General features: G+C 40.2%; 1 protein-coding gene across 4 annotated transcripts in view; it reads right to left on the bottom strand.

Moving 5' to 3' along the window:
* The window catches only part of tiam1a (TIAM Rac1 associated GEF 1a), a 77074-nt gene extending 52263 nt beyond the window's left edge, over positions 1 to 24811 (bottom strand). Inside the window, exons 1-2 of one of the 4 annotated variants that reach the window (XM_042430444.1) lie at positions 24613 to 24811; positions 24003 to 24078 (exon numbers count right to left, since the gene is read on the bottom strand). The gene's annotated coding sequence lies outside the window, so the exon portion shown is untranslated. Of the gene's footprint in view, positions 1 to 6019; positions 6217 to 24002; positions 24079 to 24246; positions 24476 to 24612 lie in introns of those variants that run through there. The other 3 variants (XM_042430446.1, XM_042430445.1, XM_042430447.1) reach the window with 3 other exon arrangements.
* Between the last annotated feature and the right edge of the window lie 824 nt (positions 24812 to 25635).

Below are 25635 nucleotides of genomic sequence, written 5' to 3'. Positions count from 1 at the left end.
TCAACAACAGCAAACCGCTTCAGTAACCTTTGCACTATATAGGTCAGTTTCCCTCTCGGAGGTTAAGTCGGGCTTTAGATTGAAAGAAAACTTAGTAGAGATACCCACAGATATCCTTGTGTTAAATAAACTATAAGTATGAACTTCAGGTTTTCATCAATGTAACGCAAACAACCACTGTTTAAACTAATAAATATGGATTCATATTTTCAGGAAGAAAGTCCTTTTTTTTCAAAGCACTACAGTATCTCCCTGAAGCATCTTTTCTGCTACTTATCAGTGCCAATTACTTTCACGTCATTTAAATTGGTGTCAGCCCTTAGGTAAACTCTAGTCACCAGCTATAAAGGTTAGTAAACAAGCATTAAATCCCTACGGTCCTCTGATACCGTAAGATTTCATCTCAGGTTTAAAAGATGTCTTGTGACAAAAACAACACCATCACAGAGACAACTATGTCAACAACATGTCAGTTCTGCGGCATCTCTTCAGTGGATGAGGTTGGATCTGGGTCAATGGGTCCATTTCCTGGGAGTTGAGCACTTGTGCGGACTCGAGCTGGGGTTATTGTTTGGGCTCTGAGTGGCTACGGTGAATAGAGTCTCCCCTCTCAGTGCATTAGTGACCTGTATAAGCTCCACACGACTCACTGACATCTGAGTGCAGGCCTGAGGGGAGAGGACAAAGGCAATCTGACCACACACACACACACACATACGCACTCACATTCATGCGCCTCAAAGCTAACACACTACGGGACAATAACAAAAACTATAGAAAAGAAACCTTACCCAGCATCCACCACATGTTTTTTGTCCCCACATACACTCAATCCGAAGAACAAAAAAAAAAATCCATGCATCTCTGTCTGTAAGCCTCCATCCTTTCTTTTGTCACCCCCCCCCCCCCCACACACACACACATCAAGACATATTCACATACATATTTGCACATGCATACACAGCCTTTGAGAGTGCCTTGTACGATCCCACCGCATCACTTCCAGGTCAACAAGCAGGAACGTGAAGTGTGACTATGTGATGAGCGCCGAGTCGCTGGCCGGGACGGCAGCTCTTTATGTAACTACGTTGGGAGGTTGAAGGGATAGACGGAGTGAAAGAGGAGAGGGAAGGAGTGGAGACACAATAGCCAAGTGGCCTATTTCCTCTGTTTTAATGGCACAGTCACATGGTCATAAACTTGAACAGAAAAACACACTCTCAACACACACGCATACAAAGTGGTGGGTGTAAAGATTTTCAAGCAGAGATAAGATCCCGGAAGGCCAGATCTCCCCATCGCAAACAAAGCTATAAACACAATCTTTGAAAACGCTCTTTGCGCTCCTGCTGTAATTCCTCCCTTAAATCCCTACTCAGCATTTCACACACCAATGTATTTCAACTCACTCTGAAGTCTTTTACATCGGCTTCTTCTTCAGGTAACATGTTTTATCTCGCATCTTATCTCAAAGCATGCTTCCTTTTACCACTACACCACACTTCCACAGTTACTCAGCTTCCGCCACCTTATCAAATTGCGCTTCGCTGGAATGACACACATCCTTTGTTTGTTAATCATTCTGTAACTAATTTATACAAATTCACCCTTTTGTACTCTGCTATTCGTCTGTATTGTGGGCACCCCAGAAAAATCTAAAGATCTAACATCCTGTATAACAAATGTAGAGGTATGCATGCACGCACACACACACACACACACATACATTTACACATCATCAGTTGGCAGCCAGAGCCGATGTGTGGGCTGGAACGCAACACTGATCAGAGATAATGGGCAGACATGACAGGGATGGCGATGCTGTCACACCGAGAGAGGAAGGAAAGAGGGATGATGGAGGAAGAGACAGAAAGAGTAGAGACAAAATAAAAGGGAGTGAGAGAGAGAAAAGAGGGAGGGAGCCGAGGAAGGAAGGAAGGAAGAAACTCCCAATTCATCAGCAGACACAGAACAGACAAAAGGGAGGAAATGAATGAGGGTACACGCCAGCTCATGTCAGCTTTGAGACATCCCTCCCCCATCTGCACCCCTTCTCAAATTAGAGGCATCCCCTTCTGCTTCTCCTGCTCCTTCTTCTTCTTCTTCTCATCAGGGGACTGATGTTGAGGAGTTTGGCTCAAAAAAAAAACACAAAAACAAAAACATGCTCTTCACCTCACGTTGTGCAAACCTCGGCTAACAAATGTTGTAGTCCTGCCTAACCAGACGAGTGACATTACAAACGGACGCACATAAGAAAACATATCAGCGTGACATAATGCTCACACCGACTCATTCAGCCTCTCTTGTCTTGCACAATTTACCTCAAAAAGCCAAGTGTATTCCCTGGTCTTGGCCACACACACATGCATATACTGTATATGTGTGGGATCATAGCTTCATTCTACTAGCCAAATGCTACAATATAAATTAAAGTTTAAAAAAAAAGTATCTATGTATCTATCAAAGGGATTTCCCTTGTACTTCATGCAACCGTGACAGAACTGGCACCCTAATTAGACACACTCAGTGAAACCAGAGGAAAAGAAAAACATTTGAGCGCCTCTCCACCCTCAGCTGTCAGTTTTGTCTTCGTATTTCCCAAATCAGACTTCAACCATATCTGTCTGCTACTGGGCTGCGAGTGACAGAGGCAGAGAATTGGGAGAGGGAGAGACAGAGGGACACACACAGAGAGAGAGAGAGAGAGAACCCACAGGCACACAGTCAAACACAAACATTTAAACAGCTTGATTGCATGTGGGGAGATGGGGGCTGCATAAGCCCCATATTTGCTTAACAGCAGAAATAAGTGGATCACTGAGGAAGAGGGATGAAGCCTTAGAAAAGCAACGGTTCGAAAATGAGAGAGGCAGTCGGACAAAGATGAGAGAGAGAGAGAGAGAGAGAGAGAGAGAGAGAGAGGGAGAGAGAGAGAGAGAGAGAGCGATCATCCCTTTCATGTTAATTGCATCATCCTTTTATCATGCCCACCACATGCTCATCAAACTGCATCTTATGTACTGTATCTGTAATCATAAAGAGAGAGGGCATTCATTTGCTCCGCCACAAGGTCAGAAGAGTCTTATTCACAGTGGATACAGATGTGAGCGTTTGCGGCAAGCTTGAGCATTTGATGCGTGAAGCACTTTATGAGCTCTACAGGAACAGATCAAAGGATAAGATATGACTTACTTGTTTGTACTTATAGTACAGATTATACTGAGGTTGCAGAATATCTACCAGTGTGTCCACTCTGTGACTGTGTGTGCGATGTTAATTAGGGTTGAGACTTGGTTTTGATTCAAGTTAATGTAAGGGTTGGGGTTACTCACGGTTACACACACGCTGTCCCTCACCCACCCACCAACATGGTCAGTGATGCACCACAAATTGGACATTTGGACTGCTAAACAGCTCTTATGAGTATTTTCTTGCTAATGTCTATTTTTAATCTTATTTATTCCTATAATTATTTTTACTCTATTTTTTACTTTCATTGTGTTGCTTGATCTATGTTTTTGCCCTTGCTGCTGTAACTAAGAAATTTTCCCTCGGGGATTAATAAAGTACCTAATAGCTTGCGTGTGGGTGTTGACATGAGGTTGGATGTGTGTAAAAGAGGATAGGCCTACCTATATCTGCCCTATAGGTGAGCTGACTTAGCATGAGCGCAGTGTATCAATCTCACACACACACACACACACACACACAGAGGGCTCACTTAACAGAGCCCCATCCCCCCCTTTCACGCTCACACACTACATTAGCTTACTGTACACAGACAGAGTACACACACACACACACACACACTTGCACACATAGTAAACGGACACACTTACACATAGACCTGGACAAGCAGTGTGTAACAGTGTATGAGATAATGGCTTTCCCCCCCCTTTTCACAGCCCCGGGCTTTAGCACAGTCTTTGTCGATTTTGAAAAAAAAAAAAAAGTGTGTGCACACTTACACACGCACCAGTTTTTATCTGCCACTATAAATCCTTTCATGGATCACTTCCTCAAAATACCCCACCAATATTCAACTTCCTTGTGGCGGCAACCGAAGCAGCGAATCGTAGCAAGGAAGATAACATGAAGGAAAGATAACAAGACAGAGGGAGCATGAGAGAGAGAGAGAGAGAGAGAGAGAGAGAGAGAGAGAGAGAGACACGCAACTAGTTCGTAGTTTTCAAATCAAAACAAACACTAATAATAAAGGTTAATATAGTAGAATGAGCAGCATATTAGAGCTTGGTGATGAGGCTGGGCACAATAATTGATTTTATGATTGAATGTATGATTTACCACAAAGTGCTTAGACTGTTTTACAGTTAATAAGTAGTAATCATTGTCTTATTTTTACACCTTATCAGAAATCCTGAAGCATTTTGTTATTCAACAGAAGTTGAAATAGACTATTAAATCACAGGTGTACTCTCTGTAATTTATCTATTGTAGCCGTTTTATTCACTTGTCAAAAACCTGGACTTGGTATGTCACAGCAATATTTTACCATATACTGTAAGATGAGCGGTGAATATCTTGTCTTACTGTGTTGACCATAAGGTCCTAATGCTAATTATTTTATACTTAGACTTATTTTAGGACTAAATAACAAAATTACTGCAAAACTATGCTGAAAAAGTTCTTCTTTTTGTTTCCAATGTATACTGAATTTTCTATCAAGAAACTGAAACAATCTTTTTTTTTTTTTTTACCGGACCAAACCAAATACCTAAAAGACTCTGTGCCCCTTGACCCCTCGTAATTCATCGACTATCTGGATGTCTGAAGACGACTCTCTGCACAGCTGACACCTCACACCTTCACTAATACACTTACGGGCACACACACACACACACACACACATAAATTTAAGAGATGGTATATGAAGTATTCAGTAGGAGCTAAAAGTGCACATTTGCAGACTCTCCTCCTTTGTTTTAGTGACTCATTTAACTTATCCTTTCTCTCTTACACATTCTCTCTTTCGTTCTGTCTTGTTGTTGGCTACAGTCGCTCTCTGCCAAGTCCTCAGTACCACTCTGCCTTTAACTGGCTGTTCTCTCAAGACTTTCAGTGGCCCTAAAGTCTCCCTCTTTGTCTGTCTAGTCCTCCTCTATCCTGCTCTTTAGCTGTTTCTCCTCTCCTCTATTAATATTTCCACAAAACACAGCACACACACACACATACACACAAAGAAGGCTAATGTCTTTATCAGATCCAAATCCGTTATGATCCTCCTGTCTTCACTTTGCATTGTGCACCTTTGATGGCATAACCAGAAATCCGGAGGATTGACCTGCGCTTTCATCATTTCTTCCAAGTGCTACGGCTCTCTAACAAGCTTTTGACAAATCATCATTACTCTAAGTAACGCTTGAGTTTCAGATCCGGAGTGTAATCTCACTTTATCTGAAGTAATGTCGTCCCTTCTGTACTTACTTACGTAAAAGCCTACAATCAAATGCACAAACAGCCCTTTGAGCTGTTCAGTTTGTTCAATGAGGAGAAATGTCAGGTGCTGCCGTTACAGAGGGCTGTTAAGGTATTTTGTTATCACTAAATTACCTCGTGGAAGAAACTAGGCAACGTCCCACAGAGGGCATTAATGATTGATAAACTCTGTTCATTGCCACACACATGCTGGCCCACGTAGGTTGGCTATTTGAACAAAATATGTGCAAGGCTTTTATCTTTCAGTTTTCTTATACATATATATGAGTGAGTGTGTGTGTGTGTGTGTGTGTTTGAGAAAGAGAGAGAGCACGGGAGCCATCAAGAGAAAAGAGCCGCCGCCAAACAGTAGTATACTGTACTATCAAAGTAGAGAGGTCACACTCACACACAGAGACACGTTGGGTAAGAAAGCAAGAAAGCATCTTACAACATATACCAATGTAAGATACAGATATTAACACACACACACACACACACATCTATCCCTCCTTCTCAGTCTATGTCACTCACAAAGCTTAAAAAAAACATAATCAAAACAAGAAATGTGTCTCTTTACCTTTACTTAAGCTCCCAGTGTTTCCTGTGTGTGTGTAACAGTTAATTCCCTGTGGTGGTTAAAACACAGTCAGCACGACTCCTCTCATAGGGCAAACGGGGGAATCCTCGCATCAGTGAGATGTCTCCCGGACTCCAGCCAGCGTTCGACTATACACACACACACACACATTACAGCACATACTCACACATGCTGCCTCTTGCACGCCTAAACCAGACTGAGCTGAGAAGAGGGTGTGTGTGTGTGCGCTGCCAGAGTTTGAGCCCGCCCTCTTTCCTCTAGTTCTCCCTTTGCTCTCCCACATGCACTCACCCTGCCCTCCTCCTCCTTCTTCCCTCTGTCATCTCTGCTCGCTCTCTTTTTCCTCTCTATCTCTCCAATTTCACCTCCCCCGGCTTGCCAATTGACTGCCAGCATGTGTGCTGGTTCTGTGCCTCTAAGCCTTTAGATGTCCCAGTCCTCTTTTTAATTGCTGGCTCCCCTGGCCACAAGTTCCACACAAAAAAACAAAGACAACACAGACACATTGGACAAGCACAGGCACGCACCAACACATACAGATACATGTGCAGACAAGAAAACACACTTGAAAAGAAGTACATAAACTGATAGGATGAATGTGGAAAAAAAATAGAAAATCCAAACCAGGTAGGAAAAACCAAAAGTTGCAGTCAGAAGAAAAAAAAGTTTGCTAAAATTCAAATTTTATCTTAAAACTTGCAAGACTTCATATACCAGAATAGAGATGTAGTTTGAGTAGAAAGGTGCACAGTATGGTGTAGTGGAGTACAAGAGGAATTGAACTTTCTGCTTGGAAACTTTCCAGGAGTGTTATGCTACTACTTCTTCTTCTTGTCTTTTTCTTGTCCTTTACTCTTTTATAACTCACCAGTCTTCTTGTAACAGACGCTCCAAATAAAATGATTATTTTCTTCCATTTTTTGAGTATCAAGAAATCACCACCTGTAGACTGAAATGTTTCTAACTTGCTTTTTCAAGGACAGTAAGTGTAGTCAGCTTGGATTCACAACAGTGATCCGGTTTTATTGCAAAAAAAAAAAAGTATCAAGATGTCCATAGAAACTACTTAAACTACTCCACTGTCTATTTGTATGTTAAATATGTTCCAAACACACGTATCACAATATGGCTACATGTCCCAGTTTCCTATTATAGAAAGTGTAGCTATTTACCTTTGTGACTAACGCTAGCAAACATAGCTGCATGTGACAAAGGTAAACACAAACAGTACACATTTGACACAATTTGGAAGAGTCTTTGTCACAAAACTAGGACAATCAATTTTTATTTTAATGTGTTGGACTTGTCATCCAATATATCAATGTGTATGTATACTATGTGTCGGTCGAGGAGGTCCTGTAACAGGATTCAGTGGTGAGATTCAAGTGTATTGAATTTCTTTAATCTTGAGATATGGGGAGAATTAGCGTTAATCTACAGATATGCACTAATAATTAGGTAAAATACAGCCGATTAATAAATAACTTTGTAGAGATATGAGATAAACTGCTCTGTATCTTCTGACAAAACAGTTCTGTTTTCTCGGGATCATCAGATCAGTACCAAAATGTTTGGCTTAAGGACACAGGGATTTTATGAGGAAAAACAGGGCCGATTATGTAATAAACTGATGGTCCCCATTGTCTCTGTCCGCTGCACTGTGAAGCTACTGACATAACTGTGGTGTTTGGGAGTATTTAACATTTATAGAGGCAAACATGTCGGGACAAAGGGCAGGCAAGGTAACAGATCTAACCGACAAAAGGACCTGTCACAGCCTCCATGGGGGAGAAAAAGAGAGAGAGAGAGAGAGAGGAGACGGTCACAAACACACAAAGTCGCTAACATGTGTGCACACTGGTGCACGAACAACACACACACATTCACAGCTTTTTACCCCCAGGCACATTGTGACATTTCAGCACCTAACTCAGACAATACCACTGCATTGCTTCTTGCCTATTACAATTCTTCTGAGAAAGGGATGTGTGTGTGTGTGTGTGCGTGCGCGTATACTGTCCGTCTGACTGTCTCCTGGCACCTGTCTTCTCATCAGACCTCTATCTCTTCCCCAGTCTATCCCCTTCCTTTCTGTCTCCTCGTTTGTTTCTCTCTGTGTTATCTAACAGTATAGCTGGAGAAGGTTGTGTCCTGCTGGGAGCCGGCTGAAACAGGAAATAACCAATCCAAGGGGGATGAACAAAGACTTAGACAACCAGTTCCCACACTCCTACCCAAACATAGCGTTATTGGGCTGTAATGCAATTATCCGAGGAGCAAAAAGGAACTGGCTAGTAGTTTAATGACGACTCAGTGGCAGTGATGGCATGTTGGTACAAGCGGCATACAGAGGAGTTAATAATAACAAGAGCAGGTGGAGGATGTTATGTAAGCAAAGAGGAGGGCTGGAGAAACATCAGGATGTCAGGGGGGTTTCTTTTTGTTTGCTTGTTTTGCTCTGTCTGCACTCATCATTTGGCGTGCTGCTTTTGTAATGGGAACACGCTCATTGTTTGTTGCCGTCTGCGCAGTCAGCGGTTAGGACAGCTAGGAGTAAATGAATATCAAAGCCCATTCAACAGTTCTCTGTTGAATAAACGAACTGTTTGGTAGCGGCGCTGTAAGTGAAGCCGCTTTTTGTTTTCCTGCCTTCCTGAACACCTGAGGTTGGCCTTTCAACACAATAGCGTCCTTATCAGATGCTATCGTGGTGTGTGTATGTGTGGGTGGGGGTGGCAATATCAGTTGAAGGAATGACACACATATTTGGTTTCCCATTTCATGCCTGCTGCCATATCTGTTGCTAAACATATCATATTGAAATTCATGAACATACTGTATTGGAAAAGGGACAAAAAGGATATGCACATATACGTAGTCAGAATGCCCGTTTCTCTAACCCAACCACCCAGCTTGCCAGATTTGATAAAATCATTATCACCAGCCAAGCGAGTAGAGCTAATGAATAATGTATCTACTGCTGGGCCACAATAGAACGTCCCTTCTGGCCTGCTACCTTTCTCTTAGAGTCACATTAGCTACCGGTTGCTAGCTGCACTGCTTGGGGTCATATCAGCTAATCCCTGTCTAGCGCTATTACATTTTCCATTAGCATGGGATACCATTGTATATGCACATGCAAACTAAAGCATATGTGGAATGCACACACACATATATATGCTCCAGACATAAAAAAAAATAAATTGGACAGGTATACTGAGAGACACAACTGCACTCATTAATAGTGACAGATGTGACTGACAGGCCCTCAATCTGATGAACAAGCGGGCATCAGGTGTTAGGTTGCATCCCTTCATGATCAACACAAAGAAACGATGACATACATCAGGTGTAACACCGTGATGGACAGCTTGGGTTTGACACAATAGGTGAGGTGTCAATTATTTCGATCGTCAAGTGTAACAGATCATACATGCATCCCACCCTCACCAATCTCATCTTTCCATTCACACACATACACACACAGAAAAACACAAAACCACACAGGCATATAGTGTTGTAGATACCCAAGTTGATGCTTGGTTTTATGTTTGCAGACTCAGTTTTTTGTGAACATTACAAGTTACAGTCCAGTCCCATTTGCAGATACAGTAAATATAAATGTCTCTCTTTATTCTGAAGATACCCTCCAACCTGGTCTTAGATGTTTGGACTGACCAACCCCAATACACATACGCACACTATTGACATGCTCAAAAACAGAGCAGGTCAACATGCAACTGAAAGTCCAACTGAAATCACATTAAGCCATAACTTTTTGCAGTAAAAATAATGTCAATGAGTTTTTTTTAATTGTATTGTTAATAGTTTTTTTATTATTAAAAGAGAGAAAAAAAGGGTATTTGGGGAAATATCAGAAATGGTTTTTAAAACACACCCCATATAGCAAAATTGCTGTGGCCCAGATCCGGCCCACACCAGACACTTTCGGCACTTTCATCTGGCCCACATACCGCATGGAATGACGGCACTTGGGCGGTCCGCTCCCGTTTCCCAGATCTAGGCCACAAGCAAGCCATATGTCAACTGAGAACAAACCACATAAACCAGAACTGGCCCACATCCAGAACACACATACCTGAGAGCACCGCATCTTTACCAAAAAATTTGATTTGGGATATTTGGGCCATACTTGCTATTTTACATGTGGGCCATTTCCAGGCCAGAAGAAGGGCAGCAGTGCCGCATCATTGCCTGAAGTGGCCTACTTCCATCTGCCATCTGGGACTGTGGAACCCACAGTAACAGTCATATTGTAATTATGCTTTTGCAAATAAATGGCTACTGAGCTATTAACCTTATAAAGAGTGCTGTATATAGTTGATGTACATTATATGATACAGTTTTTCACTGAACTGAACTTAACAGTTTGACCTAGCAACAAACTGAACATGCTACTGAACAGAAGACAGTCAGAATCAGTGGTATGAACATGTGTTTGCTCACACAGTGACACATTCACTTATTGGACAGTGATGGAAAAGCTTAGACAGTAGCTTAAAAAAATGAATGAACTACATAGTCAGTGACTATGAAAGTTTGAACTGAACTGAGCAAAAAAAGTGATTCATAATATAAACATCTAGCCTACATGTGTTATGAGCATTGTGTTGTTAGCAGTGGAGTAAGAGATAGAACCACACCCGCATCTAACTGAAGTGACATTTGTAGGTATGTTTACATGCTGTTTAGTGTGTTGTAGCTTAGTAGCTAATTAGCTATCTAGCCTGCTGACTGACGTTAGCAGTGCACTTTTCCCTGGAGAATGTTTGTTTGTCAAGAGGCAGGACAAGACGTGTATTCATTTTTGTGAATTGGATAATGAGGAGACTAATGTGGGTTGTTGTTGAGAGTCTGTAGCTCTTGTGTTGTGTAGCAGGTTGCTGTCTGGCTCAGTGTGACTGTCTGTTTATGACTGACGTTACTGCTTAATACAAAGATTTGATTGGTTGTTCTCCATCTACATAGACAGATACCTAATGGTGTATTAATGCAAAACTAGGTGGCACCATCATGAAACCAAAAAATATAAAATATATATTTCTTCCTTTTGGTTTCTGATGTTTTTCTCTCAAAGGAGAACACAGAACAAGTGATTTACAGAGCACAAATGTATGCTGAAACAGACACAAAAAAGTGCAGTTTAATTTAAGATGGATTTTTGGCCAGTAGATTTGTGTACTTAAATTGCAAGGTCATTCAGCACACATCTGTGCAACATTAGCCCAAAGGTATGACTCTAATGAATATTCATGTGGAAGAGGTTAGCTCGTTACCTGCAGTTATTACATATGAACTATATATATTGTACTGTTTTTTTTATTCACTCTTACGTTACTGTTCCTAAACCACTGCTATGCTATGTGGTTTAAAATGCTCTCACAGTACAGAGAAACATGACCTTCAGCCCCTCGTGTATTACAGTTGGTCATTTACATCATAAAAGCGCCTGATTCCGAGTTTTGCTGTCAGTTCACCACCATTGTCACAGAGAAGTTAAATCAGACTAGCACAGTGGGCACAGTATTTTAGTGGGTGGGGGGAGGGGAGGGTTCATTCAATTTCTCACTTTTTTAAAAAATATATATGATATTTTTATCCAAATGTGTGTGCATTTAGTTTAATCAACCTATAAGCAACTCATGAAAGCTTTTACATTTGTCGTGCTCTACACAACACAGGGTTTTATCCATAAAATCATGTAACACACAGGAAGTAAGATATTTTTATCATTAGCATCACTGGTGATAGCATGTATGTATTACGCAGCTGAAGGCAGCACTGTCAGTCAGCCTTGCTGCCCATTTGCCTGATTGGCTGATAATAAAACTGTTGACAAGATACTGCAGACAAAGTCAGTAATTACTGTTTATATATATATATATATATATATATTTTTTTTTTTTTTTTTTCTTGCACAAACCTGGAGGTTTTTCTGGCTGTTGCACTCAGTGAGCAATTTTCATTTGAATGAATTGGCACCATCTTGGAGTCCAGTTTCCAGTTCTTATAATACATCCGTGAGTGTTGAACACCATGACTGAGCTGCAAAGAAGAGGGCGGTACTCACACATCCTCCGTTTATCAGTTAAACACCAGGGCAACGGTCGCTTATCACCAGATAAGACAAAGAGCCTCACTGACACATTTCCTTATTTTTTCTCTTAAATTTGCTCATGGAAATTGATTAAGAGCAAAATAAGAAAACCCTCCATCTGATTCAAGATTATATCTGCACGTACCATTTCAAGAATGACGCCCAGTGAATTTTTTTTTACTATTTTATATCCTGGAAACAGTTTCATAATCAATTCAAGACAAACATACAAAAAACAAACATAGAGCCTCCATTACCCTGTCTTAGTGTGAATGATAGAATCAGTATGTAAATCCCCCATCCCCTTAGTAAATGAATGGACTGTATTACAATCAGCTACACTTATCCCTAAAACCTGATGGACTAGCTACAATCCATACTAATAAGGTACTCACTGCAACACGCAAGTATGCAAACACATTAGCACCAAGCAAATAATCTGTCCCTCACACACCACATAAACACTACAGATAGAAATCCCTGGAGACAGTACACTATCACACCAAACTCATGTATATTTTTTTAGGTTATGCTGAAATAAACAGAAAGAAATAAACCAAGAAGCAGCGTTGCAGTCAGCATTATTCCAGGATCAGCTGTGTTCGAGATAAAATAGTGTCCAATGTAAGATTCAGACGAAAATAGGGAATAAACAATGTACATGTTGTTTCAAATGAAAACAAAAGTACCACTTTTCCCATTCATGGGAAAGTATATATTATGCTTAAGGTGTCAGCATAAGTGATCTATCTGTCGGGGCTTAAACCCTTAAACAACCAACTAGCTGAGGTTTTAACTAATTACTGCAGATAAATACATTGTATCCACGCGGTAATCCCTTAAAATGTCTGGAAAGAAAATAATTACATGTAGCAAAGGTGAAAAGAAAATACATGTTTAAAATTGTTTTAGGCTGGATAAACTCTAGTCAACATCCAATAATGGCTGAGACCAAGTCAGACAAGTCAGAGTTAAGACTTACCAGACTGAGAAAATAGAGGATATGTTGAATGTCATCATTTGGCACTGTTTGGCAGACATAACAAGAAAACCACAAAATCAGCGTATCAGATATAAAGATTTATCTGTACTCCATACATGATGGTACCCTTCAGATCAGCATTGTATCATCTTCACCAATCATAATCCCCCTCAATGTAAACAGGGAGCAGCAGTAATTAGGGTGCTTCATTCAAAGATGATAATCTGAGATTCGTGCACATGGGAGAGGTGGGAACAGTGTATATGTCTCTTTTGATTTCATGCTCAATTAGCATTTCCATGTCTTCCTCCTAATCTCTTCTACTTTCTGACTCATTTGTAAAAGAAATTAACAAGGGATGGCAGCAAAAGAAAATGTGTGTGTGTGACTGGAGGACAGAGAAGGATGTGAGGGAGATGTGAGTGAGAGACAGACGAGGCTATAGCAGAGCTCAGACGGCTGCGCACACACACACCACACCACACAACCTCCTGACCTTGTCACAAACTCATGAGCGAAAAACTGCACAGCCCATTTCAGTACTCAAACAGCCCAGTAACTCAGCCTCTCTAGAGACACACACACACCAATCGGCTCTTTGGTTATTAAAGCACACATACGCTCAAACCCTTACTGTACGAAGGCTGCAGCCACCACACATCAAAAGATTTCACTGCTCGTCAGAGACTTTCCGACAAGGATGTAAATGGATTCTGACATGGCATCCCTAAAAAAAAACCTGCTGTTGTTACTCTCCAAAATCACACATAACATCGACAGGCAAACATACTCGTTCATGCGTATGAAGCCAAACACAAACAAAGCAAGTCTAGGCTTTGCAGCAAAATTAGGTTGAACAGATTACTATCATAAATAAGAAAGTCTGAAATACACTTTTGTATAGTCTTCCTGTTCATGTTAGAACAACAAGTTGTTTTGTTTTTTTCAATTTTCTTTTATTTTAATGCCAAAAGAGGGGGTCACTCTTATTTGTATTTACTAATTTCCCACATTTCAGCTCAATAGATGTCTTTAAATGTCTGTTTGGAGTTGTGGATTATGCATCACTGTATTCCTGTGAGTTAAATTAAATTAAAAAAACAGCAACAAAACACACCATGACGTTTGAAATAATTTGTAATATGTTGATATAAATGCTCTTTCTCTCACCTTCTTACTTCCTCCACTTCATACACACACACACACATATTTTCACACACATCCTGCTCATTTATCGAATCTTTGCATGTGAGTTGTTTCCAGGTCAAGCAGCAGAGACAGAATTAGACCTTTTTTCTTGTCCGCCAGTTGTGCTTGTCTGGTTACATCATTCACTGTCCGTAACACACAGCCATCTCAAACTCACATCATCTAACCCCTATTCAGTAGCTCTCGGGCTGCCACGTTCAGTATTAGACATGGAAAGAGATAGTGTTAAAGGCATAAATGATCAGAATGAATAAGATCAAACAAAAAAGTCTAATTGATTCATGTTATGATGAGGCTAAGCTACTTTATTTGTTATATTTCAAACCATGTGGGACAATAATGCAATACCTACTGTGAAAAACAATGGATTCTAGGAAAAAAACAAATTATTAAAATCTAATGAAATAATTTATTTTCTTTCTTAAGCCTTTTTAAAACTCCTTATCCTATAGCATGCAGCATCTTGGTATTGAACTCGTCAGACGGTGCTGTAACATCACAGCTTTTAACACCACAGCTGCTGCGTCTACTGAGTTTCAGCCACTTCAGCTGAAAGTTGACAGCGCCAGCAAAAAAAAAAAAAAAAAAAAGGGAGGGAGGGAGGAGAAAACGGGAGATGAGGTTAAGAGGTTGAGTGTGGGAAAAGGAGGGGAGGAGAGAGAAGAAGGGATTAAAGCATCAGAAGGTACAGTGTTCCTCTGAAAGATGACGGGCTGATGGCTGCTCCCACGAGGACTGACTGGAGGAGTAATCCTACCAAATGGAAGAGTTTAACAGTTACCACCCACTGAGATGGATACACAGAGACAGAGACGAAACGTACTGACTGTTATACACAAAACATTTTCTACTTCAGAGCATTAAGCAGATATATGGCATTGTGACAATAGGTAAAAAACAAAACAACACACAAACAAAACATACACACACATGCAGACGCACACACACAAATGCTAGTAATTATAGTAAGTAGAACTGCAACAATAAGAGAAAATGAATCGGCTACTGTTTTGATAACCGATGAATCGTTTTGAGTCGTTTTTAAAGAAAAAATGCTAAAATTCTCTGGTTTCAGCTTTTGAAATGTGAATATTTCAAGTTTCTTTAAACCTCTACGACGGTACACTGAACTATCTTTGGGTTGTGGACTGTTGGTTGAGATGAAACAAGACATTCTAGGTTTAATCTTGGGATTTGGGATACAATGATCAAGATTTTTCACCATTTTTTGACATTTTATAGACCAAGCAACTTATCAAACATGAGAAAATAATCGATAGATTAGTCGGTAATGAAAATAATCTTTAGTTTTGAACGTAAAAAGAACATGCTTGGACAAGATTAAAATAAGAATAAACTAGTAATACCACCTTGAGGTTGTATGCCTCTGCCAACCAGTCAAGTCGCAGTTTACATCCATGTCTGTCCAGACTCATATCATATTTCTAGTGAAGACCTTGAAGGAATTTAATAAAAGGTATTAAGTGTATTTTCCATGTACGTGTTCACATGCTTGGCCAATAAAGCTGATTGTGATAGTTGTAACCATGATAGTTGACAGATAGTTCAGATAAGGATGTTGCTGCAAAGAAACTACAAACTCTAAAACATGGATGCTTCACACACATCTTCAATCCGGCAGCACAGAAGATCTATACAATCACCACAGTTTCAAAGTGGACACCCAAAATTAGTGTCACCAATTCAGTATCTAACCAAATGTGAAATATGGTCACAATCTCCCCTTCTGTTTCTGTTATGGTGTTGAATAATGGCAAGAAAAGTGTTTTGGCAGAACATTATGATGTCAAAGTGAGGTTGACCTTTGACCTTTTGGAAATAAAATGTCATCACTTCATCATTTTATCCTATTAGACATTTGAAACTGTGAAACTTTGTCGTAATTAGCATATGAATTTGTGTTTTGTGAGTTCACAGTGACTTTGACCTTTGACCAACAAATTCTAATCAGTTCATTGTTGAGTCCAAGTGGACGTTTGTGCCAAATTTGAAGAAATTCCCTCAAGGCGTTCTTGAGATGTCGCATTCATGTGAATGGGACAGACAGACGGACAGATGGACGGATGGACAGACAACCAGAAAACATAATGCCTCCAGCCATGGCTGTCGCCAGCGCAGAGGCATAAAAATTCCCAAATGTGTGCAAAGACACACGGCATGGTAAAATCCTTCAGACTGCAGAAGTGGAAGATATTGTGCGGTGGGGTGTCAGGTAAGGACACCTGACATCTGCCTGCACCCTCCAACTCTTAGGCTTTCTGTGTACATCAGCAAAACCTACGACCATTGTGCCCTGCTATGAAAAGACAGGAAAGAGTTTTTGCTGTTCGCTCATGTCGGTGGCAGATTTGGACTGGTGTGACCCCGCTCACACGTCAGTGCTTTGGTAGGTTTATGCTGTGTTAGCTGGCAACCTAAAATAATTAGAAGCACAAACAGCCAAATAGAGGCAGACAGACAGGGAGCAGAGAGGGATGGGATTTAGTGGAGCTGAGTGATGCTTCCAAGTCAGCGGAGGGGTTTTAGTTCAGTCCCACAAAGACCAAGGATAATCCATGCTTCATCTGGCCATTTGAAATTACCATTTTACATTTTACATCATTTCTGAGAAGTATCCAGATCCCAAATATGTTGTAATGTTTGTGTCAATTTATTAGATTACAAATCTTGAAATAAAACTCCCATTATACAATCCTTGTATACATCTTCTAACAAAAACTGTATATTGGTTTACTAGTATGCTCTTAATTCAGTCATTGGTTGATTTGTTGATACTATCATTAATATATTGTTTCATTATGTGCTGACATCATTATTATTGACCTAAATTATTGTATTATTTTGTGAGATAAATGGACAGTATTGTTTTCGTTTCTGAAATTGTCTTTTCTATGATTACTTTGGCATTTAAATAGTCAACATAACATTCAATTAGCGGATTAGTGAATTGATTTTCAGTTAGTAGATTTAAATGGAACACTGGTCATATGTCTCAATTATATACCATCATAAAAAGAGGATCTTCATGTTTCGATTCTGTACAGGTATACATTGCCCTGGGTCATGTGAGAATAATGGATGCTGACCTTTAGCAAGGTGAGGTGAAGCAGAAGAAAGGGGTTCCCCATTTCCTTAAACACAAGGTGTTTGTTCCTCTTTAGATAATGATACTTAGAGTATAAATGAGGGCATTCGGGTAGGTCTCCTGAATGAGTGACAGACTGCCCTAACACTGACCTCTGCCCTTATTGGGTTCAACAGTTAAAATATTTATAAAATATAATATAAAATAAAATATTTGTACCACAACAAAGGCATGAAACTGGCTTCGTGTTCAAAGTTAATGAGCAGCTATTGATCCTGATAAAGGGCATCAATATGTTCAAGGCTGAATACAAACCATGTGAAAGCATCCGTAACCTTAACTCTCTCCATAGGATGATAGTTTAACCTTTACCTTATGTTATCCACATTTTCATCTTAACCCAGGATCTGCTGATAAACTTAAAAGAAGCAAGGACTGGGAAATCTTTGGGAAGACATTTGGTAGTAATAAATAGACATGAACATGCTCAGTTCATCGTCACTCTCACTCTAACCTTCTCTCTGTAATTGCGGGTGTTGTTGTCTCACTTCCTCCAGCAACACCTGTCTAATTAAAACAGGTTAATTGCTGTCCAGGGCTTACAAGACTGGGGGCACCACAAGTAATTAATACAATCACATTAAAGAACCAGTAAAAGCACACACACACACATACACACATAAGCACCTATAGAACTACCCGTGCATAATGGTGACCAACATATACAGCAGAACAAAGCGCAGGCTTGGCAGGAAACATAAAGTATCCATTATGGGTTCTGTTATGCCTTACATCTTACATATAACTATGCAATTATAGTCTGATGGTTTATGCTTACACAGACTGATGTAACAGTAACATATTGCATGCAACTGCCTCTTCTGATGTATCATAAGTGGGCACAACATTTGGCTAATGCAAGCCAGTTGCCATTAGTTGTCCTTGGATCAAGGTAGTACGCAGTAGAGGATAAGTGCCCTTTGCACTTTGGCAGTATTGTGAACCATTAGGTTACCTTTCTGGTTCAGAAATGTGAAAGATTGATTAATCGATGGACTGACAAAAAATGTATAATTTAAGTCATTTCTCAAGCAAAAAATGGTAAAAAAAATTTTTTGCTGGCTCCAGTTTCTCATTTGTGAAGACTTGATGGTAAATTTTGTTTTCTATGATGGTAAACCAATTGCTTGGGCAATGTCAACATATGTTCTGGGACTTTGTGAGGCATTTTTCACTATTTTCTGAGATTAATCGATAATGAAAATAACCATCAGTTGCAGCTCTAGTCTTCTTCTTACAGACAGAACCCCTGAACACACTTTACTTTCCAAATTCCTTTCACAAGTGGATGAATAATTAAGTAAAACGTGGGGTGAAGTGTATAATTTTAGGCTGGGAAATTCAAAAGAATTCAAAATATGCGCATATTAGCACAGTCAATTCCTTCTTCATCTCAAAGAGCATGGGGGTCAGAGCCCAGATTCTCCATTATCTGTAATGGACAGAAAGGAGAACGAAAGAAGATACAAAGAAAAAGAGAAAAAATATATGTAAAAAGTGGACTACAGTGAGAGAGAGAGAGAGGACACTCTATGAGGGAAATAATAAAATTCCTTCTAGTCTGGCCATGGGCATTGTAGAATTTATATTTTCTGGAAGTAAAGTGACCTTCTTCCATTCCCTTCCTTTTCTCTCTGTTCTTTTGCTTTTCTCCCTTCCCCCTGAGTCTTCCCTCTCCTCCTGACAAGAGAGGAGTGTGTAGCAGTCTTCAGCCTGCTGGGAACCACAGAACACTTCACAGCTGACCATCACATCTCACACACACCTACGAGAGTCCTAAATGGAAAACTCGCAAACATACCCACATGCACCCAAGTGCACCCAATCAGCTCTCAAGACGGACAATAATCACAATAGGATGAAATCTGCGTGGCGTGTTTATAGAGAAAGGTCACCTTGCAGATAAAACATATGTGCAAACACACTTGCTGTAGTGTGAGTCGATATCATTTCAGGAAAAGGTAAAGACCGATCTATTCCGCACGGTTCAATAATCCGACCTCTGAACAGAATGTACAGTATCTCTGCTGAGTGTGACACACACACATTCCTACTCACTCACGGCCCTCCCTATACGATTTAAGCTGACAACGTGTGGCAAACTGGTTTCCTCTCTTTATCTTGTTTACAACTTGCTTCTTCTGTAACTCCTTGCTAAATATTTGCTTTGAAAATATTTGAATGGGGAATTAATTTACATAACAGAATCTGAAGTCTGTCTGCAGGGAAAAATCTACATGAACCAGCTCTGGGGGGGGGGAAAAGAGGTGGGGGAGAAGAAAGAGAGGGAATATCAAAACACAGAGGGGAGATAAGGCGTTTATGATCTGATAAGTTCTGTAAACAATCTGAAAGAATCATACATGTAAATTGTACAATTTATGTAGATGAACAAAAATGTATGTGTATTGTTTCTCACACGATTATGGCCACTTTCATACAGATGTCATACAAAATAACTTACATGATTTGTTAGGGGTTGCAACTAACCATTATTTTCATTAGCAATGAATTTATAGATGTTTTTTTTTTCAATTAATGCAAAGTACATAAATTGTACATTTTGAAATGAAAGATTGATTTTTTTTCACTGTCACTTGATTGCGATCAACACATGTGATATTCCTGCTATCGACCGTTGAGGAATTAGACACAGAAGCATCTCTGGAATGTCACACAAGGTCAGCGTCTGGCAGGACACTCAGTTGCCAAACATCAAATGATCTCTGTCTCCCCGCCTTCCTTCATGCAGCAATCTACTAAACAGTGTTGCGAATCCTACAGCCATTACACTAGCAAGAGTAATAAAAATAAGCACCTTCTTGGGTAAAAGTGAGAGTTATGGTTGTACAGGTTTAGCAGGTCAACGAGTTCAAAGGTCAGACCCCTAGACTGCTGTTTCACCATGGATGAGACGGGGTTTGTAATGTGTTAAATTAGCCTTTGAGTCCCTCTGGAGTCATCTCTACATGGACTACACATGGTGTAACCTCATCCTACGTTCTGCTGAGGCCTGTCTGCTGCGCTTAGAAACTACTAAACCATTGTCATACAAATAATACAGCATTCAAACACTTAAACCCTTCTCCATTCCCCCCTTTTGCCCAAACTACACCTATTAGAAGACGGAGAGTGAAACATGATATCTAATCTGCAGTATAATAGAGGTGGACATGACCAGGAAAAAAAGAGAAATTAGCTGTCAACGGGATCTTCAGGGGCTCCGCTCTCATGATCACATGACACAGAGCTCAGGGGTCAGAGGTTGGGTGACAGGGGCCTTGTAATTAGTCTGTCTACCAACCAACCATGTCTCATAGGACGGGCACCATTTATGGCATCTCACCCCTGACCTATGGCTCCTAGTCTCTAAAATAACCCTGCAATGTCAGTGGTAGACTGCGTACCGGAAGGTGGACTTTCACCCAAGAGAATAGAGGAGGGTCAGAGGGGAGGGAGCACCAATAGCTCAATAGGATCATTCAGGCTAGAGTGCAGAATAGGCTCCTGTGTTCATTTCAAATCATGTGTTTGTGTGAATGCAGATACTTAACAGTAAGCTGTCTCTCAAGAGAGTAACAGTTGCACCCTAAATCACACAAACTTGTGCAATCTTGCGTGACTGAAGCCAGTCGCTCAGTGGTTATAATTTCATTCCAAACTTGAGCTGACTGCCATTTTGCCTCGATCACATCTGTTAGGAAGCCATACATCTAAATGAGCTTTTCATTTTCCCAGTAATTGATATGCAGGGACGTGGAATAATATTGCAGCTCAGATAAATCACCTATACAGATTGAAGATGAGAAGGAATGCAGTGTGTGTGTATATATAGTGTTTAGCTGTTAAACAAGTAAAAGCCTGTCCAAAGTGTTTAGGTTGGGTTCTGGGCTGTACATCTGCTGCTGCAGCCCTCGGGTGAACAATGGGAAGCCACCTTCAGAAATGTGATCACACTGGTTCTTGTCAGCAGTGCTTTGGAGTGCAAAACTAGAGACGTGTATAGAAAAATTTTAAAAAAGACAACCCCGTGAATGCGAATACAGACAAAGTGCACCTACTCAGACATGCACATAGTTGCAGACAAATACGCGCACTCACATTCCAGTTAAGTGCCCTTTCTGCCAGTTATGTAACTTGTTGAAAAGAAGAAAAAACCTCCACCTCTGAGTCATCGTTCTGCGAACACCAGAGGGACAGCCTTACCACCTCCCAGTGTGACTGTATGCATGTGGGTGTTGGATATCAATTAATAGCAGGACTTTCTTTTCCCATTTCTTTCTAATATGACGCGTAAACATCCACTCATTGTCAGCAACAAAAGGACTGAACCCTGTAGGACTGGTTCACCAATACTATTGGGAGGAACACGCACATATACTGTGCCATGTGAAACCCTGGGGCGATGGCTATTAATGGAAGACTACACCTTAGGCATAACCTTTCACCTGAACGTAATTTGCCAGTGACAGTTATGCTTTAAGCCTTTCATAAGCGTAGGCTGTCTGTTATGTGTTGGTTCATTCGAAGTTGAAGTTCGAGTTGAATTTGAAGGCCTGTGCTGTAAAGGTGAAGGATGATGTTTAAGTTGATATGCTTTTATCATCGATTAAGTTATTCTCTTTAGATACGAGGCACAAAGTTACAGCTTAAACCTTGACTAATAAACCCAATAATAATCAACATTAAGAGTGGAATCTCAGCATAACAGTTTTTATGTGTAGCGTGGACTAAATACGCATTGAAAATCAATCGAACAAACTGTACCATTTAAGTCCTATCCAAGGAAGAAAATAGAGTAGGCTGATTATTCATAAAAAGGCAATATTATATTGACATATGACCCATAACTTCTGTCGACAGCTGGCTGGAAAATTCTCAGTCTCTTCCTCATTGTTTTGTCTTCTTCTCTATTCTTTTCCATTCTCTGCTTTCATACTATACTTCATACTTTGCTGGACTCTCCTGCTGTCACGGCCTCTCTCCTTCACTGTCAGCAGCATTGGTAGTCTCTATTATTCATCACCTCCACTCCCAGGCTATTTATACCAGCTTTTTACAGTCAGTCTGTCTTTCTGGTCTGCTGGCTGCATCTGTCTACACTAATACAGCTATTTCAACTCCTCTATGCGGTGTTGGGATGCTTGCAAGTTCTGGGTCTAAAACCTGCATCACTACAGGTACCCAAGTGCGGCGTGAACACATACATATATGTATACTAACACATTCTGCTACCACAAAAGGAGAAAATAGAATTGGTCAATTGTAAAAGGCTTCGCTTTTCTCTGTAACATAATGAGCTAAAAGGTTAAAACCAATGTTTTGTCACAACTAACGACCCAGATGAAAACTGTAATAACACCTGCAGATGTTAATTCTAAAATCCTACCTTGAGATTCCCTATTTTTTATTTAACGCTGCCAACGTCAAAGCTGAAATTTACAAATCTACCATTATTTAGAAAGCAGATGAAGAGAAACACCCCATATGCCGACACATTTCCACTCGTCTGACTTTTATGATTACTCCACTGCACATCTTCAGAGCTAAACATTCCATGTATGAATTTAAAGTACACACTCTCCACAGCTTGCCTCTGGATGATTGCTTCCTGAGGTATTAACTCCATTGAAGGCACTCCAATCTCTCACTTCACTGGAAGAAGAGCTGAGGGTGCCAAGTCACTTCACATGGAAGCGTCCGCAATTCCCATGAAAAGGAAAAAAGCGTTTAGAACATGCAGTCTCAGCAACCATGCACATATTTAAGCAGGAATGTGTATATATATAAGAGTGTGTCCATGTGTTTTACTGTGTGTGTGTGTGTGTTGGCTGGTGCAGGGCACAGCTGTTCAGATTAATACCATGGGGGGAAGAGCAGAGACCAAGAATCCAATTTCAATGCAAAATTTCCAATCACTAACTGTTATTTATATTTTAGTAGTTTGACTGTCATGCCCTACCTGAGATGTTCATGAAATGTAATGTTTTTATGTACGTGCACCTGCAATTAATAATTTAAAAGGAAATAATTATATATAATCAATAATTAAACTTGTGGACATTGTATTCCAGCCACTGGTAGTTACACTCTACAAGACAGCATTTTAAAATTTTGATGAGGAGGACAAACTGTGATCCGGTCTCTCCTCGTGTCAGACTAGCGTTTGTTACAATTTGAAGAGTAACACTGCTGCCCTCTAGAGGATGATATAGTTTAATACAGCACACAGCGCCGACAAAAAGGACCTCCTAGAAAATCCCCTGCATGATAATCTAGGGTTTTTACATTCAGTCGTATTTTTAAAAAATGACCTCTTCAAACTTACTTATAGTCTCTTTTATTGCATTGTTTTTGGTGACCCGCATGTCAACATCAGGCTAAAATGTCTTATTGCCAGAGTATCCAACCAAGCACGGTGGTTTTTCGAGATATCACTGAAAATGAGTCTCTTTCAATACATCTCAAACTTTTTTTTTTTCCTTACCTGTAGCCTCCTGCCAGGTGGACTGCGAAGCATCATGACTGAAACACCATCAGTGACTCCCTGTGAATACGAAAATCTGGCAAATGTGATGATAGTGTTAGACTAAAGTTCTGATGTAAAACTAAGCACATTAAACAAGAGCAACACAACCTAATGTGCCTAACCAAACAATGAAAGCCTAAATTCAGGCTTTCATTGTTTGGTTAGGCACATAACTCTTGAAATAAATTATATTGTTCCACACCTGTCTCTTTTCTTTCATTCTTCTGTTTGAGAACAACTAACCTACTGTATGTATTTAACAAGAGTGCATTTCCTTTACAGCGTTGGTCAGGTTACTTGAACAATTTAACCTGTAAGTCACAATGTAGATATTTCTCGTTGGAAAAGTAATCTTATTACTTTAATTTCCGCTACTCAAACGTATCTTTTGTAGCTGTAAATGTTGAAATCAGCGAGTTATAGGAGCAGCTGGCATAACACATCGAGCAGTCATCACACTCGGCACCCAAGAAGTCGAGTTAACAGCTAATTCACAACTGCTCAACTTTAAACAAAGCCCATGTGATACTGGTGAGCCAGCAAGAACACATAAAACCTCATGACTTACCTGAGGAGCTATTCCAACATGCGCCATACTAGCAAACATGTCCAGTCAGCACCGGTATTACAACGAAATCCGGTTCCGTGTCCCGCCAGTTTCACTGACCATTTAGAAAAGTGGGTTGCTTAAACCAGATTAACCTGATTGCAATTTAGTCGCTACTGCCTCTAAGTCTCTATCAAAGATCCCATCAGGACATGTTTAGAGATGTAGGCCTATATATAAAACGCTCTACTTTGAATAATCATGTGTCTGATATGTTTTTTTCAAAGAGTTCAATTATGTTGTTAAAATCTTGAAAATTACATCCATTCATTCCCCCTAATTAAAAATTCCGGATTCTGAATGTAAATATATTTAATTTCAGAAGTTGATTCTCAGTGTTTGTTCACTGGAGGCTTTAACTTTCCACATCACAGTTGCGCAAGTTGAATGTTGGAAGAGATTTGGCTTCCAAACTATTTGTGATGTCACAAATGATGCATGAAACTTTCCACTTTCTGCAGATTAATGTGAAAAACAGCCTGCACATATGTCATTCCGCACAGTGAAGCTCAAACATCCAACGGTAGGAACAAGATGAAAAACACATTTTTTTTGAGTAGAAGGAGATTTGAAGTACACAACACACAGCTCACTACTGGCTTCAATACTAAGGGTCAACCCAGGTTTTGTCCAGTGCGTCAAGAGAGGAATCTGGGGAGTCCTAAAATTAATGGTGCAGGAAAGAAAAACAAGATTGTGCTACACAGAAATGTATTGGACCTTTGTCTAATTTTTGCATCTGTGGACCTCAAACAGTTATTTATATGAAACCATCAAGGAGAAATCTCTCTTTATATGTGACATATGGGCCCTCACCATGTTTTTTGTAAGAGGTAAAAAGGTCTATTATTGAAATGCAAAGGCCAGACATGTCACAACTTCAAGGCCTGGAAAACAAAAGCTTCAAGTCCATGCTTATTCCAGGTCTTTGAATGTGTCGTAACATCCTACACATGCACATTGCAAATAGGCAGAACAATTACA

This window comes from Thunnus maccoyii, chromosome 13, assembly GCF_910596095.1.
Source record: "Thunnus maccoyii chromosome 13, fThuMac1.1, whole genome shotgun sequence".
In the NCBI taxonomy this organism is placed as follows: domain Eukaryota; kingdom Metazoa; phylum Chordata; class Actinopteri; order Scombriformes; family Scombridae; genus Thunnus; species Thunnus maccoyii.
This window is presented reverse-complemented; position numbering and strand designations above follow the sequence as displayed.